A 22843-nucleotide genomic window follows, 5' to 3' on the forward strand; every position below is an offset into this window, starting at 1 on the left:
TATAAATATAGATATATATTTTTTTTAATGCAGGGCGAGTAGATTAAAGTGAAGGGCGAGTGGATTGTCAGGCCTACTCACCCTGCAGGGCGAGTGGCTCTGGAAAAATTCTTCAAGGCCTGCATGTAAATAGTGTTTCTTATATTAGAAGCCGTTAACTGGCAAATAAAAACTATTTTGATAACATATTATTAAAATTTTACAAAATCTTAACATGTGTGATAAGTGTGTTTTTTTAAATCTGATTTTGGGGAAAGAGCCTGGCCTGTTTTGAGGGGAAAAAAATCTCACGAAACGCCGGATTTTGGGGGAAAATAACGAGTCTTAAATAATCAATTTAACATAATTTACTGGTTTTAAAACAAATTCAAGGCAACAGATAATTTAATTATGCAATATTTTTCTATTTTCTACTCTGGATCAGGTTAACTTATATATTTAAAGGTTTAAAAAAAAAATTTTTTTGTTTGAATTGGAATTTTTTTTTCAATTGGGAAAAAAACAATCAGATTTGCATTGGAAATGGGGCCGATATTCGGACCCGTGGCATAGGGGGGAAAAGGCCCGAGTGTGATCACTATATGCCCTAATTCGGGGGCATATAAACGACCAAGATTCGCTTTATTAATAAGTTTATTCATTATTTTCCTCAATTTGTCTCGAACGCCGTCTGTTTAGTGAAGCGCACGGATTCCGAGCGCTGAACTGCACCCATGTTTATGAAGGGGTGCATATGTACTCGCAGAGCCGCCATAGCAAAAATTATCAAAGGCTCTGGGAGTCCGTTTATATGGACTATGGAAATGGGGCCGATATTCGGACCCGTGGCATAGGGCGGAAAAGGCCTGAGTGTGATCACTATATGCCCTCATTCGGGGGCATATAAACGACCAAGATTCGCTTAATTATAAGTTTATTCATTATTTTCCTCAATTTGTCTCGAACGACGTCTGTTTAGTGAAGCGCACGGATGAACTGCACCCATGTTTTTGAAGGGGTGATGGAGGTTTCGTCACAATGCAGTTTCGTCACACTAATATTATGAAGGAGAGCAGTGGAGGTTTCGTCACACTGATATATTGTATAGAACAAAATGATATTGCAATTGAATATGATGTTGTTAATAAATATATTGGGATATATGCTTCTTTATGTTATTTTTTAGCCTTATTGCGTTGAGTTTCGTAACAAATCATGGTTTTAATTGTATATATTATTTAAATGATTTATGTTTGACTTAGGTTAAACAGCGTACTGTTTATTATAATGAAGCGTATTTATTTTAGTAGTTGTAGTACCAGCTAAAACTGTAAAATTTTGTCAGTGTTATTTTCTATTTAATTAGAAATATATTCACAAGTAACAGGCAATAATTAATGTCCTATTATTTTAATAAAAATGATTTAAAAAGTAACTTTTTTGTCTTTACTGTTGATTTTATCCAAAAAATGTAACACTTGCATTACACTTTGCATATTATCCTTTTTTCTACCATAATATCAACTTTTTCTGTGCGCGTAATATATGAATAAAACACATATTTGTGGAACACATGAAAACACGTCCACACCCAATCGACTACCAATCTTTGATTATAAGATATTTCAATTATTGATTACTTGTTAGTGCAAAAATATTAATTAGCGCATTGCAAACAATCAATTAGCGACACACGCCTTTAATTGGCAATTAAAGTAGTTGGCTTAAATTGGCAGCGTGGATTATACAAACTGTGTGTTTTTATACATAAAGAGTAAATAGCGTCTGTTAAACAAGAGTATATAATAGGGGAGTTGTTTCATTGCAACCACAAAATCCCATCAAGGCTTCAGAATATCCATGCATACTCTGCGAACGGAACGTGAATGACGATGATCGCGCAATATCGTGTGACCAATGCGAAAAATGGCAACACCTGTCTTGTGACACTGGTATCATTCTAAGACAGTATCGCAAAATGATGAAGGGTGCTGTAGTAGAATGGAAATGTCGCGAATGCAGCCAACCAGCAGAAGTCGTACCGGAGGTACAAATGGAAACAGCCGACATGGCAGAGGAGTCGGAACTCACAGCAGAAGTCTCACCGGAGGTACAGTACACTCCACGCATTTCCCCAATTTCCCTCCATACGCCGCGTGCAGTAACGCGGAGGCAGATTAGGAAAATTTCACGATACGCGGCGTTTGCATGATTTTGGACGCGGCGTTGAATGTTCGGCAAAATTGATAAGCCGACGCGGCGGCCCTCGGCGTTGGCAACGCGGGGAAACTCCGCGTTTTACGAGATAACGATCAATTTAACTTTGTTCGACTTCCTGATTTTCAAATAAAATTACATTTATTACAAGTACATATATATATTAATTTATATATACATATAATATACCATTAAAAAACAACCAAGATCCCCACGTGGTTGTAGAAGTAGTTGAAAACTCGTTGATTTACGACAAACAAAACGTCGTCTTTAAACTGATACTTACCTATTAATGTAATCACAGTTTGCAACATTGTTTTTATTTTGATAATTTAATCCAAAGTTTTCATGTAAGCAGGTGGTTTTTCTATACTGAACATGTAAACAAATGACCAAGGACCCCAAAAGTCTCGCAAATCTGTGTGAATTGACAGTTTGACGTTATCAAAGGAAAGCCGCTTCCTGTCTGAAGGCATAACTTACTCAAGTAAACAGGTTAAACGAATGCATTAGGAATGGTTTTAATTGTCGGAACAAAGTCGATTCTCTGCTCACTTATGCATTTTTTTGCTCTTTGTAGTTAGGTTATTCCATTGATTGCTAAAAGAAGATGGTAACTATTGAGTTGATAGTTGCATTAAATATTCACAGTTGTATTCTAATTGCGTCGACATTAAAAACATTGTTTACCAGTAATTATGGACCAAATCGGCAGAGTGACATTCACACATGTAAATCCCTTTTGTCAAAACACCGCAGACAGCAGTCTACACAATAGGTCAGTAGACAAGCTTTGCGTGTTTTCATAACGTCAAACACTTAATCCAGTTACGCCCAGATGTCTTCTTTGGAGGGAATATCAACTTATTCGCGATATAATTTTGTTAAAAAATACCAAAGAAACTTTAAACCGAAAACAACAGAATTAAGTGTTCTGTGCGCTACAAAGTTTGTATAAAAAATCAATACACGCATGCTTTGCAGGAGTATTCCTTGACCTTGTACATTGGAGCATAATTTTCGCGCGCTTTTGTCAGGAAATATACATGATGACTGTATATTGGAAGCATTTGTAAACGTCGTGTTAACATTAAAAATCGTAGTGTGTTTCGGATAACTTATTATTATTCTCATTTGGAAATTTTACGGAACATTTATCCTTGTGTTATATGTGTTATGATTTAAATATTGATTTGTCAAAACGCTTGACATGTCGTTTATTCATTCATATTGTAGACGTACCTGTGAATTAAAAAACATAATTTGTATACGTATTAATATTCTGTACAATCATCTTTATTTTTATACAGTATTTAAACAATTTTTAATAACAATGTTTTTATTTTTTGGCATGCCCAGTAGCACACTGCTAACGCGGTGTTGCGCGGCGGTCGCTGATAAGAACGGAAATTGTTTGCATTTACCGACTAGGCTAAATTAATACACGCCGAGTTATTAGCGAACTCGGCGGAACACCGCGTTTTACCTCGCTTTCAAACTCCGTGTAAACACTCGCTGGCACGAAAAAAAACGCGGAGTGAGCGCGTTTTTTGGGGAAAACGCATGGAGTGTACTGTACCAATGGAAACCGCCGACATAGCAGTGGAGTCGGAACTCGCGGTACCTGAGATATCAGAGATCAAGATACTTCATACATGTCAGAACTCTCGGGGGACACAAGAAGAGATGAAGTCGAAGATCGGTCATTTAACATAACAAGCCGGAACATTGAAGCACCGATCGTGCCACTGGATCGATCAATACTGGAGCGGCCTCTGGATGACGTGATACCAGAGGACAGACCCGTAACTTATGAAGTTATAAGTGGCGGAAGTAAGCGAGGCGGCAACAAGCTGATAAGCAGTGATGGCTATACATACGCTGCAAGGGTGCGTAAAGGTAAGTATATTTGTATTTGATTAATCTTTATGTTTTATATGCAAATATTTATGCAAGGTGTAATATTGTTTGGAAATAAATGTATGTGGTGCGTAAAGGTAAGTATATTATTGGTTTATTGAGTAGATTTGTTTTTGATAAAATCTTTATGTTTTATATGCAAATATTTATGCATGGTGTAATATTGTTTGGAAATAAATGTGTGTGGTGCGTAAAGGTAAGTATATTATTGTACCGTTTATTGAGTAGATTTGTATTTGATTAAATCTTTATGTTTTATATGCAAATATTTATGCTTGGTGTAATATTGTTTGGAATAAATGTATGTGGTGCATAAAGGTAAGTATATTATTGTACCGTTTATTGAGTATATTTGTATTTGATAAAATCTTTATGTTTTATATGCAAATATTTATGCATGGTGTAATATTGTTTGGAAATAAATGTATGTGGTGCGTAAAGGTAAGTATATTATTGTACCGTTTATTGAGTAGATTTGTATTTGATTAAATCTTTATGTTTTATATGCAAATATTTATGCTTGGTGTAATATTGTTTGGAAATAAATGTATGTGGTGCATAAAGGTAAGTATATTATTGTACCGTTTATTGAGTATATTTGTATTTGATAAAATCTTTATGTTTTATATGCAAATATTTATGCATGGTGTAATATTGCTTGCAAATAAATGTATGTGGTGCGTAAAGGTAAGTATATTATTGTACCGTTTATTGAGTATATTTGTATTTGATTAAATCTTTATGTTTTATATGCAAATATTTATGCTTGGTGTAATATTGCTTGCAAATAAATGTATGTGTTGTGTAAAAATATGTACATTATTATACCGCTTTTTGAGTAGATTTGTATTTGATTGTATATTTATGATTTATATGCAAATATTTATTTTTTGTGTAATATTTAGAGCTGCAACAATTCAATCCGATTCATCGAAAATCGATTCGAAATGCTTCGATTCGATTACGATACCAAACCTACCAAATTCGATCCGATTCTTTAACATATATACATATATACACATAGATACGTAAAGCACGCTGTATTCTGACTATTGATACGGGAAGGTTAAGGTTTTATCTTCACCTGTAATTACGACCCGCGCGATTGGTTGCTTATTACTTTAGTCATCCAGTTAATAAGCGCGTTACGGTCTACTTTCGGAAAAAGCGTCAAAATGGCTGAATGAGTTGTTGCCGACAAATTGAAATTATCAGATGCGCCTAAGAAGCTAAAATTAAAAGTGTGGCAGTATTTTGGGTTTCGGGATGGTAGCCCTACCGATAAAGCAAAGTGTAAACTGTGCTTCACGGATGTGGCGTACGCAAAGTCCGGCTCAACCACTAATCTAATGCAACATGTCAAACGCAAGACTAAGAGGTCGCATAAGTTTATTAGAGAATGTGATTTGTCCTACAGGTAACAGGTGATGCTGTCATGTCACAATGGTAGACATGCTTATTGCGGTTTTGGGTAAAAGTATAATAGTGATAGTACTACCATTCAACTGATTCCAGATACGTTCTTATGATTATTTATTTATTTTTTATATTATTGTGTAATCAACACAATCTTCTAGTCAGAAGTTTTTATATTAAATTCCTAATTTGATTGTCTTTTTTATGTGTTTTATTGAAATCACATTTGAACAGAAATGTTAATTTTGAGGCATAAGAGTGAATATATTATAAAACTAGGTTTGAAGATGAATCGAATCGAAAAAATCGGTATCGGAGTGTCTGAAATCGAAATCGAATCGAGCTGTTGGTGAATCGTTGCAGCTCTAGTAATATTGCTTGCAAATAAATGTGTGTTGTGTAAAGGTAAGTTTATTATTATACCGTTTATTGGGTAGATTTGTATTTGATTGTTTCTTTATGTTTTATATGCAAATATTTTTTTTGGGTGTAATATTGCTTGCAAATAAATGTATGTGTTGTGTAAAGGTCAGTATATTATTATACCGTTTATTAAGAAGATTTTTATGTTAATGTATTGTGTAATATTGTGTTGTATTAGAATAAATGTTTTTGTGAATCATAATCAACATTGTATTATGTCATTTAATTGCATGTGTATACTAACTAAATACTTTAATTTATTGAATTTAACAGAAAAGAAAAAAAACATGTTGATTGATAACAGAAGAAAGGTGTCAATCAAAGGTGATAAAGTTTCCCGGTATTATTCACAGCTATATATTACAATTGTAACGAACCCTCTACCCGTTTTCTACAGTAAATTCAGTGTGACGAAACTGCAGTGTGACGAAACCTCCGTAAACCTTTATGAAGGGGTGTATATGGACTCCCAGAGCCGCCATAGCAAAAATTCTCAAAGGCTCTGGGAGTCCGTTTATATGGACTAGAAGTTACCCTAACAAATAGGACATATAGCCTCAACTGGGTCGAAAAGGTAGGTACGACGTAATTTGAGTACGAATAACATTTACTTAAAAAACCTGAATGAACGAATATACCTTAAAATAATTACTGCCTTAACAAAATACAAGCTATATAGCATTGATAACATGTGGAAAACTTACACCATGCGGGCTATAAACCGGTATAAACGTCTAAGAAAATGGAAGAAATAACAATATCGGCAAACGCCTCGAACATGCGTAGGTGAACAGGTTTCCAGTCAACTCGTACCTAAGTCAACTCGTACCCTAGTCAACTCGTACCCGATTTGGTCAACTCGTACTTTAGTCATTTTTCAGATTGGTCAACTCGTACCTTTTTAATTTTTGTTCTTTATGGAAACAAATTGCGATGGGTGTTTGCGTGCATTTGATGTTTTTTATGTTTATTGCAGGTACGAGTTGACCAAATAAAGTTATATTTTGGCATAGACTAACATAAATTGTATGTTTTTTTTACCAGGGTACGATATGACTAATTAAAGTAATTACCTAAGTTTATATATATTATTCTTATTAATATGTCCAATATACAAAGATTATATTATCTAAGAAATATATAGAAATAATTTATCTTTCAAAATATGTATTTATTAACAACTATCATTATCGATGTTAAAAGAAAAAATCTTACGTTATGAATCAGTAAAATATTTGTTAACTTCTTCCATTGCATGATTTTTATAAATATTACCAAATTGCAAAATAATTATCATCCATGTCGTTACACTTGTGTATTAGTTAATAAATGTTGTTGTTGTTGTTGTTGTTGATATATATGCCTTGAATTATGGTTCGTCTGAAAATTGAGTCCATGATTTAATCAATTAATCAACACCTAAAATACTTATTAACACCAACGTGACACGGGTCGTTAATATCGTAATTTACCGTAATCTTCACCTTTGTTAAATATTGATTAACACATTACTTGACACGGGTCGTTAATATCTAAATCGATTTAATCTGCACCTTTATAAAAATGAAGAACACCTTTGTATCCAAACTAACAACTAACCAATCAATTTAAAAAGATTAGGATTATTGTGTAAAACAAATATTGATGATGTTTTTATTCAGATTTAATGATGTTTATATGAATTTTAAATTTATTTGCCTATGCAGGGATCGACAAGATTACAATAAATTAGATAATCCGACAGACGGTGGTTATATATTGCTGAATGAAAGAACCATAAACAACGCAAGAAGTTACACTCAAAATCTCATAATCTTAATGATTATAATACACATATTAATGTACAAATAATTTATAAATTTAATATATATAATAATTACAATCCACGATAAACAATAAATGAAAATAAGTCCAAGACACGAAACACAGAGTCCGTATTTAGTTTCAAGATATTAATGATTAATGATTAAAGCCAATCTGCGCGTGTCATTTTAGATGCACGACAAACAAATTGTTTAACAAATCGCCGACGGTCCTGTTGTCATAAAGGTGTTATTAGTCAACATTTTATCAAACAAAACGCCTACAAAAACGTCCTTTATAATTATACACGTGTGAAAAAATAATGAACTTGTCTACTTTTGAAAAAAAATACATTTTTTTATAACCTGTATCTATAGTCATATCAAAAACATATACAAAAACATATTTCACGTCTTTGATATATATAAATAATTTTTAGGAGGGTACGTGTTGACCAATTCGGGTACGAGTTGACTAATGGGGGTACGAGTTGACCAAAATTCGGGTACGAGTTGACCAAATCGGGTACGAGTTGACCGAAGGTACGAGTTGACTTAGGTACGAGTTGACTAGCTCCCGGTGAACATACACTGAATATATCCAAGGGAAGTAAGCAGCGCAATATTATACGGTCACATACGATCGATATAGCCACCACACTAGTGTTCCCAATTTCAATAGGGGTCATCTACTGGTGAAGGCCAATGCCCATGTGAAGTATCAAGCCAATCTGTCAATTCGTTGATGAGTTATTGATCGGAAACAATTTTCAAATTTATTGTGACAGTGACCTTGACCTTTGATCAAGTGACCCCAATTCCGACAGGGGTCATAAAGTGTCCAAGGCCAACAGTGCTTTCCACAGGATTTTTGCCAGGCGCCCCGGGGCTGCTAGGGGTGGTTGGGGAGGGGTGTCCCCTCCCGATGTTGATTTTTTTAATTTAACGAGTCAATTCACGTTCTGTGGTGCGTTATAACTCAAAGAAAAACAGCGTTAAAAGACGTCATTTGGTGCGCTATGACTCTTCAAGAAAATCCCCCAGTCATTTAAAAATATATATAATTTTTTATATAGTTTAATTGTTTTAAAACTTTCCCGCACAGATAGTAAAATCCCGACTCGAACGATTCCCCAATACATCCGTTTCAACCCGACTCTATTACTGTATACTTACTACTTTTCAAGTTTCTATTTATTACCCGATAATCCCGTTTTTTTCCGTTTTTATAAATCACTTTCTGATAAATATTTACGATAAAAGCTCTCCATTATTTCTTTAACACAAACCTTGCCATTTTTCTATAGTATCAAATTAATTTTAAGTGACTATTTATAGATTTGATGAAATATTGCCTCTGAACATGCGTCAATCCTCTGACGTGTTGTGTGCTTGTTTAAACGCTCAATGCACGCACGCTTTCTATGCAAATGACGCGACCTTGTACATGCTGCATAATTTTCGCGATCTTTTTAATTGAGAAAAAGATTCCACACAAAATAAATTTGCACTGCTAATTTGAAGCAAGAATATTTTAACGTTGCGGTAACATTTAAATTCGGAAGTGTGTTTCGGATTAAAAACGCGTTAACATCGACTTACGGGAATGGGTTTCGGATTACAAATTTAATTATTCCCATTTGAGATTTCAACAAATATTAACAGTTGCGTTATAAATTCAACGATAATTTGTTTAAACACTTTACGAGTCAAATAAATGTTTTGACGGAATTATGCATGAAATTCACGTTGTCCACGAGGATTACGGCCGGTTGCCATCATCAGTCTTCTAAGTATCGATTATCGGACGAAACATTTACAAGTGTGCGTAATTAATTCAAAGAAAATTTGTTAAAGCGCATTACGTGTCGAATAAATGTCAGAAAAACGAGGTCAATCAGTTCTATAAATGGACATGATGAAATATACTTGTACTGGAATTAAATTGTTATCGCATAATTTTAACCGGGAGTCATTTGCACAACTTACTCTCTAGAAGTAATTACCACTTGCAATTAGATTCTCGTATTAATTATGAGTCATAGGTAACACTTGTTTACAGTAAAAAGGTATGATGATGATGCCCGAAACCGTCTTTAATGAACTGTACTGTACTAGTTACCGGTTTTATATTACGTAAATGGTACAACTTCTTGCTAATCAAGCTGCGATAAACTCCTACTTCGTGCCCGACGTAAATCAAAAATAATGATCGCCAGTTTACCCCGCCCTCATAAGCATTCGCGTAACCGATTGAACGATGAACATCACAGTTTGACGCATGAAAAGTTACCTGATACATCCTTGTCAGCATTTAAATGACTGTGTAATGTGGCTAGAATAATCGATACGCGCGTCATGCTATCTCTTATCAGTGGATTATCCATTACCCCATATGGTGTTTATGGCGATTACTTGTGAAAGTAGGTACCGTGTGCTCTTTTAAAACAGGGAATATTGATACACTGAAAGAGAAATCTTGAATTTTTTTTACAATCTTCACTTTCTTTTACTGAAAAATACACTGATCGGAAAATTTCAAGCGCCCCGAGGACTCTGATTTCGAAATTCAAGCGCCCCGGCGATGGATCGTTAAATGGCCTGTGGAAAGCCCTGAAGGCCAATGCGCATTGGAAGTATCAAGCCAATCGGTCGATTCGTTGACGGGTTATTGATCAGAAACGCTTTTCTCACTTATTTTGCCAGTGACCGTGACCTTTGACCTAGTGACCCCAATCTCTAAAGGGGTCATCTACTGTCCAAGGTCAATGCACATGGGAAGTAGCAAGCCCATCGGTGAATCAGTTGACAAGTTATTCATCGGAAACTATTGTACTCTTTATGTGTAACAATGACCTTGACCTTTGACCTAGTGACCCCAATTTCAGTAGGGGTAATCTACTGTACAAGGCCAATACACTTGTGCAGTATCAAGCCAATAAGTCATTTGGTTGACAACTTATTGATCGGAAACAATTTTCACACTTAGTGTGATAGTGACCTTGACCTTTGACATAGTGACCCCAATTTCAATAGGGGTCATCTACTGTCCAAGGCCAATGCACATGGGAAGTATCAAGCAAATCCGTGAATCAGTTGACGAGTTATTGATCGGAAACGATTGTACTATTTAGTCTTAATGTGTTACAGTAACATTGACCTTGATTTAGTGACACTAATTTCAATAGGTGTTATCTACTGCCCAATAACAATACACATGTGAAGTATCAAGCCAATCGGTCATTTGGTTGACAAGTTATTAATCGGAAACGATTATCACACTTAGTGTGATAGTGACCTTGACCTTTGACCTAGTGACCCCAATTTCAATAGGGGTCATCTACTGTCCAAGGTCAATGCACATGTGAAGTATCGAGCCAATTGGTCATTTCGTTGACGAGTTATTGATCAGGAACTATTTTCACACTTAGTGTGATAGTGACATTTGACCTAGTGACCCAAATTTCAATAAGGGTCATCTACTGTCCAAGGCCAATGCACATGTGAAGTATCAAGCCAATCTGTCAATTCGTTGACAAGTTATTGATCGGAAATGATTTTCACACTTAGTGTGATAGTGACCTTGACCTTTGACCTAGAGACCCCAATTTCTATAGAGGTCATCTACTGTCCATGGCCGATGCACATGTGAAGTATCAAGCCAATCGGTCAATTCGCTTACATGTTATGGATAGAAAAACAAACAAACTGGTCTACCAATATTCAGACTGGTCTACTGACAGACAGACCGACCGACATCCACCAAATCAATATACCCGGGTCCCTTCTTCTTCGAAGAGGGGCATAATAAATAACTTCGGATTGTTTTTTGTTGTTGCTGCGTTTAAGCTGAATGATGAATGGCATATTTTTCGGAAGTTCAAACTCGCAGACATGATATTTCAAATTTAAATTTGATTTTAAAGGAGTACAACAGACTTCCATGTTGTTAGTTTTGACCCCAGACACATGATTTGAGAGAACTTATAAGAAGAAAACGTTGAAAACTATTTTTTAGAAACACACCAAATATCAAACCCCTGACCCTTGCGGTTTCAAAGAAGAATATTTTTGAAGTTATCGATATTAATATACACGTCTTTATAAATAATTTCAGTTCTGGGCTGTGGCAAGTTTTTACCCCAGGGGACATGATTTGAACAACTGTAGCAGAGGACTACTATAAGACGTTACATGCCAAATAAAAAGCCTCTGGGCCCTGCTGTTTCAGAAAAGAAGATTTTCAAAGTTTTCACTAAATACATATAATTGAACAAGTAACCCTTAGGGCGGGGTAAATTTTAACCCAAGAGGGATGATTTTAACAAAGTTGTTACAGGACCAGTATACGATGTTTAACAATATATAAATCCCCGCCTTTACATTTTGAGAGAACACGTTTTTAAATATGTAAGTCCATGGATTTCAATAGACGCAGAATACTGCGTTTTGACGCAAGCAATTTGAAAGTGACTCGATTTTGACACGACCATTTTTTCTGCCATGAAAAAATTTGGCCCACGCGTCAGTCAGTTGACATCATGAGTTCCATGGTAATAAATCCCGTTATACTCTTAATTGAGATTCTTGCCCCAGTATAAGAAACTCGGTCTATACAATGAGCGGATACCCCCAATGTGGCGTGTATCTTATCTCTTTTATAAACATGTCACCGTCTACAGAGTGGGAGAACTGGGCACATTCATATGCGTTTAGAACAGTGCCTAAGAATTGTGGTTCATAATAAAAAATAAATCAAAACTGCGATAACACCTATGATTAATTGCTTTTTAAACACAACTATCCCCTTTTCATTTACATAAAACACGACAGTTTCTTGTCGACCGTGGAGCGGGGCGTGGGGGATGGTTTGGGTGGAGTCTATTGTGGTATGTCATGTAAGTGTTGCTTTGTGAAAGTATGAAACAACTCTGATGAGAAATAAAGAAGTTATGGCACTTTTAGCAATGTTTAATAATTTGACATTGAGAGTCAATGTCATTCAAAGGTCAAGATCAAATTCAACTTGCCAGGTACAGTACCCTCATGATAGTATGAAAGTATTTGAAGTTTGAAAGCAATAGCCTTGATACTTTAGTAAAGTGGATCTATACACAAAATCGAACAAAATATTCAAAGTTACTAAGTCAAAAAAGGGCCAAAATTCCGTCAAAATGCCAACCAGAGTTATGCATGCAACTTGTCCTGTACAGTCCTCTTATGATAGTTAGCGAGTGTTTCAAGTCTGAAAGCAATAGCTATGATACTTTAGGGGTAAAGTGGACTAAAACACAAAACTTAACAAAATTTTAAATTTTCTTAGTATAAAAGGGGCCATAATTTTGTCAAAATGCCATTCAGATTTACATAACTTTGCCTGCACAGTCCCCTTATGATAGTTAGTAAGTGTTGCAAGTATGAATGCAATAGCTTTGATACTTTAGGAATAAAATGGACCTGAACAAAAAACTTAACACAATTTTCAATTTACTAAGTATAAAAAGGGCACATAATTCTGTCAAAATGTCAGCCAGAGTTATCTATCTTTGCTTGCCCAGTTGCCTAATGATAGTAAGTAAGTATACCAAGTTTGAATGCAATAGCTTTGATACTTTATGAGAAAAGTGGACCTAAACACAAAACTTAACCGGACGCCGATGCCGACGCAGACGCTCAGGTGATGACAAAAGCTCTTTTTTTTCTCAAAAAATAGAATGATGAGCTAAACAAATATATTTAAAAATATTGTAGAGGACAATAAAATTATACATGCCAAAAACCAAACCTCTTTCCTCCATTCATATACAGCAAGTAACCCTCAGGGGCCAATTTTAACCCCAGGGGATTACTTCAACTAACTTTTTAAAAGATTGGATGAGCCAAACTATAAACAAGAATGACATCTACATGTATATAATCCCTCCCTAATCTACTTTCACCTGAAGTCGTATTTTGAAACAGACAGAAGCAGTTTCGAATGCAGTTGAAATATCATGAGAAGAATATTATTGTTCTGATAAATTCATGATGATTTTGCCAAATATTTGACTTATAAATATTTCCGGACCAATTTTACTTAAAATCACAATAAAAACGTCTGTCTCGGTATTGAATCATGATTCAATACCGTGACAGACTTTTTATTGAATAGTACATATCTTTGTTTTTCTAAAGATTTATTAATTCTTTAATAATTTTTCTTAATAAAGTCGAACCTAACAAAGTATGACAAAGCACACCGTAACGAGTATTTTTAAAGAGTGAAGTGTATGATATGTTGTCACCGATTATAATAAGACGGAACGTGTGTCATTCAAACTGCGAACCATGATATCCAAATGTTAATGCAATGTGTAGTATACGATCCTTTAAAATGGTATGTTTAATCGTTTACTGACTGTGAACATAATATCAAACCTAACAAACTTTTACATGATACATTTATTTAAATGCAGTTTGAGAAAAGTATATATTGTATCTGCAAATTCAAACAAGCGTTTTCAAAAATAGTAAGTTTATCAGCCAAAATTATTGTGTTAGTAAGTAGGTCATTCTTTATTTATAGATCTAGCATGTTTTGCGCAGTTTCATAGTAGGTTCTTCACATGCCCGAACTCCCTATAAGGAAACCAAAACGCATTCATTTGGTAAAGTATTGACAAACATATTAACTTACCTTGTTAATCCCTTGATACTTATTTAGCATCAATTGACAAACTTATGTAGTCAAATGAAACGAGACATCAAAATTCGTAACACATATTCTATGTCTGCTACTGCTTTGTTAAACTTAAGCTGTGGTCGATATCAATCTGGATATGAAAGAGGCCCTACCATGTTAGCTAACTGAACGATTATTCATTGTGTTTACACGGAACACCCACGGTTTATTATTCATAAATACATAACATGCCTCAATGGACAATTGAAACAAAACGAGTAAAGGGAATAATAAACCATTAACTGGTACCAAAGAGTTGTATTCGTGAGACTGCTAACTATATCCTGCAAAAGATCGCGGTGCTTTGTCTAAGAAAAAACACACTGTATCATATAAATCAGCTTAACATAATATTTAAGTATATATGTTTTTATTCCTACCTATTTAGGCCCAAATATACATGACCCAAAATTGTAATGATGCTGTAAGCTACGTTTAAATACACCATTCAGTCTAGGATCATACAACTTTCTGTTAGTGTTTCTCTACAATGAAGGCCTTTTGATATCATCGAATTTGTATATAATATTGTTTAAACTCTCGCTAATAGAGGCGGTGTTGTACATCACAAGCACGATGTAGTATTTCGTGTTCTCGTTTGTCCGTTTTACGGCACTTAATCAAATATTTTCGTATTTGCACAGAAAATTGTTATAAATGTGTTCACTAATATATATATATATATATATATATATATATATATATATATATATATATATATATATATATATATATATATATATATATATATATATATATATATATATATATATATATATATATATATATATATATATTGTATAGTACGGATACACATTTATCAGTATTTTTTTCACATAACAACTATACAAGTTGTATTGATTCGTAATCAAATAACTCTGCACTTTTTAACTCATGCTATCAAGTTCACAATTGGGCTATGTCGAGAAATGAGTGTTATTTTTTCTCATATAAGGCTAAAGTTGATAATCTTTGGTTACTAAGTGATTCGTTGTGTTTATTTGTTCCCATGGTTATATGTAAAATATCATAAACCTTCGTTGTATGCTTTCCAGTGAAAATGTCAATGTTGGATTTCCTTGAAGGAATACAATCACCAGTTTCTCAGGAATGGCAGTGGAATTATGACCATACATAAATGAAACACACACAATAATGTGTACACGTTGATAAAAAGCATTCCTATCGAAAGGACAAACTCTTTCTTCAAGTCACATTGAATATTCACAAATGGACAATACAATTAAAGACTCTACCAAATCATGTAAATGTGTATTTAACAGATTAGTACTAAAACAAACACAACAAAAAGTTTAAAAAAATACATGGAAAGGACTCAATATTAAAGAAAAAATCAAGTTCAAATCAATTGTCAGACAGCCTTTCAAATTATTTGTTGATACCAAATTGAGACACTTTCAGTACAAATATACATGTATAATGCATATTAACCCGCACAACATGTATATGCACCATTGTAAAATAAAGTCTTCAAATTTGTGTAAATTCTGCTCATTGTATCTTGAATCAAACATCCATATATGTTTTGGGAATGTCAGTATGTGCACATGTTTTGGGCACACTTTCAATCATTTCTAAAAGAGAGGATAGGCGTGAGAGAAACCTTAAATTTAAACTATCTAATAGTATAGTTCTGTAATATTCAAACCAGTTGCAGAACAAACTCTTACTATTTTAACTGTATACTTTTGTTTGCTAAATTGTATATATTTACATGTAATAATGAACAATATGTGCCACACAAATATGTTTCAACATGTCCTTACGAAACGAATTCAAGTAGAAAAAAACTCTCAAAATTGTTTGCGGGTGATATAAATAAACAAATTAGTGTGAATGTTTACACAGAGAATCGCAATTGAACATTTTCCGGTTCTTAAAAACAACTTAGATTATGCGATACTAAAATAAACAAAACAACTTTACACCTAAATTGAGAAATAAAAAGTTACTTACAAATGCCTAGAGTTCGATTTCTTCATATGAATCAACTCGACCTCTACAGCCACGGACTTCAATACGAATGCGCAGTTTGCCCACTAGCACACGACATCACCACGTGATCATTAAGCTTGTCACTGATATGTCATTCAAGGAACATATAAAATATACGGCTGTTGAGTCAAGAACTTTACTGTCAATCGTGATGCATCGACGTTCTCCGGAATCCTTCACAAAAGAGAGTTCGCGTCTTAAAAAATCCACATTTGCTTGTACTTAACCTGTCAAAAAGTGATCCGTCTCTTGTAATAAGGCTGCCGATATATTGCTAGAAATAGCACTGTTGATTTTGGTTTGCGTGTTGACCTATTATCAAAAACTATTTACTTTACCAAGATTATTCTACCTCTTTTTACATTGAATTGACGTTTAACACAAGTATCCAAATCGAAAGTGAAGCTGGATTCAGTCCATTTCGCGTTGTAACACTTAATATGTGTTTGGTTTGAGGAAGATGTTCGTGAAGAGATACTGAAAATCATTTCCTTTTGCACTACTGGCTGTAAAGACCTATGATGACAGGTCATGTATATATTGTATTTAATCAAATTAATGATTGGGTTGATAAATATTAATATTATTAGTCTATGTGTTTGTTATAATCGGTGTATTTATTTGTTAATACTATGGTATTTTTTAATAAGTTAAGTCGTAAACTAACATGTATCATTATTATTATTATTATTATTATTATTATTATTATTATTATTATTATTATTATTTTTATATTAATTATAATTATTATAATTCTTATAATTATTATTAATAGTATTATTAATATTAAAATTAGTGGTAGTAGTGGTAGAAGTAGTAGTAGTAGTTGTAGTAGTAGAAGTTGTTGTAGTTGTAGAAGTAGAAGTAGTAGTAGGAGTAGTAGTAGTAGTAAGTAGTAAAGTAGTAGTAGTCTGTAGTAGTAGTAGTAGTAGTAGTAGTAGTAGTAGTAGTAGTAGTAGTACGTAGTAGTAGTCGTAGTAGTAGTAGTAGTAGTAGTAGTAGTAGTAGTAGTTAGTAGTAGTGTAGTGTAGTAGTAGTAGTCGTAGAGTGTAGTCTGTGTGTAGTTTCGTTGTAGTTGTAGTTAGTCGTAGAGTAGTAGTAGTAGTATTAGTAGTATTAGTAGTGTAGTAGTAGTGTAGTGAGTAGTAGTATTAGTGTCGTAGTAGTAGTAGTAGTCGTAGTAGTGTAGTCGTGTAGTAGTAGTCTTTGTCGTGTAGTAGTAGTAGTTAGTAGTCGTCACTAGTCGACAGTATTGTAGTAGTAGTAGTAGTAGTCTAGTAGTAGGTAGTGTCGTACGTAGTAGTAGTGTAGTTAGTAGAGTTAGTAGTAGTAGTAGTAGTGGAAGAAGAAGTTAGTAGTTGTAGTAGTAATAGTAGAAGTAGTAGTAAGAGGAGGAGGAGGAGTACTAGCAATAACAGTAACAGTAGCAGAATCAGCGGCAGCAGCAGCAGATGTGGTTGAAGTAGTAGTAGTAGTAGTAGTAATATGAACTCAATTAATTGTTAATTGTTATCATTATTTTAAAAGATTGTCCGCATTTAATGTATTATAAGTATGGTGATTTTTTCCAAATTGTATATTGCACAAGGCGTATTCAGATCATTCTATACATAGATGGTGACGTCACTACGTTATTGTCACCTCTATTCTAAGACGCATCACACACCTCCATTTGGAGGCATTTATGACAACGACACAAAGAAGTCCGCGGATGAATGAAGAATTTGTTTTAGAAGTAAACATTATTGTTATGATTTAAAATTTAAGTGTTATGTTGTTCAGTCTTATGGTCTTACGTTAGTATCAATTAAAATTTTCGTCAGATTTCAACAATTTTGCTCTTTTTTAAACTGTACTTTCACTTTCGGTTGTATAACAACTTGGATTCTTTATTGACGAAAGTTTGCAATGAAAAAGGGTTTTCAAAACCGCTTAAAGAGTTTCAGAAGGAGTGTCTGATGCATGTTTTGAATAGACACGATGTCATGGCGATATTGCCGACTGGGTATGGGAACAGTTTGATATTTCAAGTGGCTCCATTTGCATTGAAAGACAAGTTCAAGATGACTTGTTCAGTTTGTATAATTTTGACACCCTTAAACAGTAACATGATGGACCAAATCAATGCATTGAGCAAACAAGGAATAAGAACATGTATATTAGAAGTATTTATTTGTAATAATGGAATATGGGAAAAAATAAAAAATAAATAATTAATTAATTGTACCAACAATTTATAAGTTTAACTTATTTGGAGCAAATTAACACAAATAATATGCAAGTGGGAAAATATAGATACATGAGTAAAAGCACTAAGCTTTGAAGTTTTTTTATTGGTTGTTTTGAGGCAAGCCTCTAACAAATTTTACCAATTAAATAGATCTAATAGTAACTGTTTTTATAAGTGACTGATAAAAATTGTCTTTAAATCATTGAGATCATTGAAAAACTTAGGAAAAGCACAGCATTGATGTTCTTTGATGGTAATTTTTTTAGTGGAAAAGTATGTTACAAATATAACAATTATATCTACTGTATTAATGAATTTAGATTAGGTAACATCTTTAAAGGGGGATAGTCATTCATTAGATGAGATAAGCACATTCTATAATATAAAAAAATAACACTTTAAAGGGGCCTTTTCACGTTTCGGTAGATGAAAAAATTATTAAAAATTGTTTCAGAATCGAAAATTTTGTTTTAGTTATAATATTTGTGAGTAAACAGTAATACTGAACATTTACAATGCTCTAAAATATTCACAATAAGCATCTTTTGACAATTTAAAACCCTGAAAAATTTAAAGCGTTGCAACGCGAAACGAATTTATAATTTGGAGAGTTTTGTTGTTGTCGTTACATTTTGTGATAACACGAAAATCGCCTATATATTCGTCACAAATTGTGTTAGCGCCGATGGTCTAGTGGTATAGGCGATACACTTTTACTCCAGGGTTAGTGGTTCGAGTCAAATTGAGGGTTACTTTTTTTTCTTTAATTGTATTTTTGTTTTTACTCGAACTTTTTAGATAAAATGTTTACATTTATCAATATGAAGCATTTAATGACAAATTTCAATACATACACAAATTTGTTAAAAGGCCCCTTTAATGACTAACCATAGTAAAATAAAGTAGCATAGAATCTGTTGCAGGTCATAAAATGTAAAACTGATGTAAAAGAAGCTAGAAAAATATTTTACACTGTCAACACTGATAATTTCAAAATAAAAATATAATAAAATTCCCTACCTACATACCTACCCTAGTTTTTTGGGCAAATTTAAATATTATTAATATCATTGAGTTCAATTATTAAAATATCACTATGTTTTGATTGCATTTGCTATTTAAATTATTAATAATGAAATAATTTGCAAGGAAAGTGCAATTCTGTTTAAATTAGTATAAATTAGCTATTTGTAAAAATGAAAATATCAGTGACATCCAATAATTGGAGTATATACATATGAATGCATGTACAAAAATTGACAGTTACATAGTTCATTTATTTATCATATTTTACTGTTTCAAGGTCAACATTTTTGAAATTAATGTAAATGTGATTTTACCATTTTTCAATTCACAAATTGATCTTATTTACTTGGATTAAAAACAACAAAAAACTACAGTTCCACAACCCAGCCCAAGTTTTCTCAAACTGAAATAATTCATTAATTGATCCTATTTAATTTGATTAAAAGCAACAACATGTATAAGATACTCAGTAAGATTTTTACTAGTACACAAACATGCACTTACTAATGATTTGCATGCATTCCTTAAACAGTTTAACAAATCAAAATGATTTCTTAATCCAAAGAAAACAACAAACAAACTGCTTCATAGATAAAGTTAATTAAAGATTCCATAAGTAAAATAATCATTTTGATAATAAATCAAGAATATACTTTAATCAAACACTTATAAATTTTGGGCGGGGACGTTAGTACTAAAACTAAAATGGGAGAGGAAGGGAAACGTTTGTGGAGGAAACGTCGTGGGGGGGAATGTCTTGGGAGGAAACATCTTGGGGGGGGGGGGGGGGTAACGTTCGGAATTCCTTCTTAGGGCGAAAGTGTTGTTAATATGCCTTTAGAATAAATAATTTAAGGAAATTACTCATTGGTTATGCCCATTCAGAAGCATTTCTGAGCACAACTACTGGAACAGCAATATTGAGTGCCTTTGAAAGAGATATAACTGTTTCATGCATTGCTGTTGATGAAGCCCATATGATCCTTGAATGGTAACTTTCTCAATGTTATACTTATTTTATACTGAGTAACTCTATAAACTAGCTCTTTTGTCATAAAATGAGAGGTTTTATTGTCCAGCACGTTTCGTCTTTGAACCTCACAAATTTTCTTATACCCAAGTCCCATCATATAATCATCATCACAATCAGCAGCAGCATTATCTATCATATTCATTATCATCATCATCATTAGCAGCTGCATAATTGTATAGTATGACCAGAATTCAATAAAAAAACAAATAAAAACACAACAATTACAACAACTACTAATGCTACTACTACTAATTAATTAACTACTACTACAACAAAAACAACAACAACTACTACTATTACTGCTATTACTACAACTACTACTACTTGGTACATCAGTACGTGGTGTCCATTGAGAAGATAATGAGAAAACTCCCATTGTATGGATCGAACCCACACATTCCCATTTGCTAGGTGGACAACATCCTCTACACCCAGGGATTTCAGTAGATTTTGAAAACCAGGACACCTGGAGTCAAAATGACCCAAGGTTTCAAATATTAGAGGTCAAATGAAAATGTTTAGGGTCAAAATACTCAAGTAACTTCAAATTTAGTCATTAATGAATGTTTAATATTTTATAATAGCTTATTTATCATAATCGTGGTGAAAACCTTTTCAAAAAGCATTATTGTAGCATAAAAGATCATTTCTTGTCCTTTTGAAAATTTGTTAATTCTAAAACAAATGTGTCAAAATGATGCAATGCTAATTTTTTTGCTTGAATTAAAAAATGAGAAAATTGCAATTAGCTTGCATCAAAACGCAGGATTCGGCTTAAATTGAAATCGCTGTGTAACACACCAGGGACCATGCATTAATATTTGACGCCATGTGCAACATACATGTAATTCACCTTATTACAAAAAAAACATGGAATTTGCAAATTGACTGAAAATGCTTTAAAATAAATATAAACTTGAAATTTTGAAACAAAACACCTAGGCAATACATAATTATGAAACACTACATTATTGAAACACTGATACTATGAACATTTAAAAAATAAGTGAACAATTTATGGACTTTACAGTATTGTTTGAATATATGCAAGCAAAGCATATTTATTAAATAGTAAAACACACTGTTCATGTATTTTTGTATTTATACATGCATCAACTATTCTGATAATGAATACATTTTTTTAAATTATATAAAAATGAGCATGTAAATTAAATGGAAAACATACAATATTATGTCAAGAAAAATAAAGCTGTAAAAATCTCACCTGTTTTACTTTGATGTTGCGATTAGCACATTCAGCATTTTCAGTATCTACTGATAAATAAATATATGAAAGTGCCAAATGTCCAAGATAGCACGAAGTCCTCCTCCAAATGTTATAAATCCTTCGAACTCCATTTTATTTCATCCCTGAATAATCATCTAAAACATTACATGTAAGATTCCTTAAAACGTTCACTGCGTTTATTTTGAAAAGTGGCTCCTTTTGAAGCACAAACAGCATCCAAGAATGTATTATAGCTGACCCAGTTTGATGAGGCCTGTTTTTTATAATAATTAATTACCATTTTTCACTTCCGTGTTTATTATGTCTACCAGCGCCATGCTGGAAATAGTCCGTTTCCCACAATTCTAAGCGCGCATTTACACAGGTCAGTAAGACCGGTGTGTACACAATGGCATTCAGATTTGTTTATAAACTATAACTGTGATCCGAGATGTTCCCCTTATTAAATTAACGATTTGATTTCCTCATTTGCAAATCTTTGTTGGATACTGTTATCAACTGAATGTATTAAATATGTAATTAATATGTTTGTTTTGATGACATTTATCATGATGAGAATGATGATGATGATGATGATGATGATGATGATGATGATGATGATGATGATGATGATGATGATGATGATGATGATGATGATGATGATGATGGTTATGGTGATAATGATGATGATGATGATGATGATGATGATGATGAGGATGAGGATGATGATGATGATAATGATGGTTATGGTGATGATGATGATGATGGTGATGATGATGAGGATGATGATGATTATGATGATGATGATGATGATGATGATGATGATGATGAT

At 33.3% G+C, this 22843-nt stretch overlaps 1 protein-coding gene across 1 annotated transcript in view; it reads right to left on the reverse strand.

Moving 5' to 3' along the window:
• The window catches only part of LOC127879781 (uncharacterized), a 39847-nt gene extending 33174 nt beyond the window's left edge, over positions 1–6673 (reverse strand). Inside the window, exon 1 of the mRNA XM_052426837.1 lies at positions 6660–6673. The gene's annotated coding sequence lies outside the window, so the exon portion shown is untranslated. The remainder of the gene's footprint in view (positions 1–6659) is intronic.
• Between the last annotated feature and the right edge of the window lie 16170 nt (positions 6674–22843).

This window comes from Dreissena polymorpha, chromosome 4, assembly GCF_020536995.1.
Source record: "Dreissena polymorpha isolate Duluth1 chromosome 4, UMN_Dpol_1.0, whole genome shotgun sequence".
NCBI classification, from domain to species: Eukaryota; Metazoa; Mollusca; class Bivalvia; order Myida; family Dreissenidae; genus Dreissena; species Dreissena polymorpha.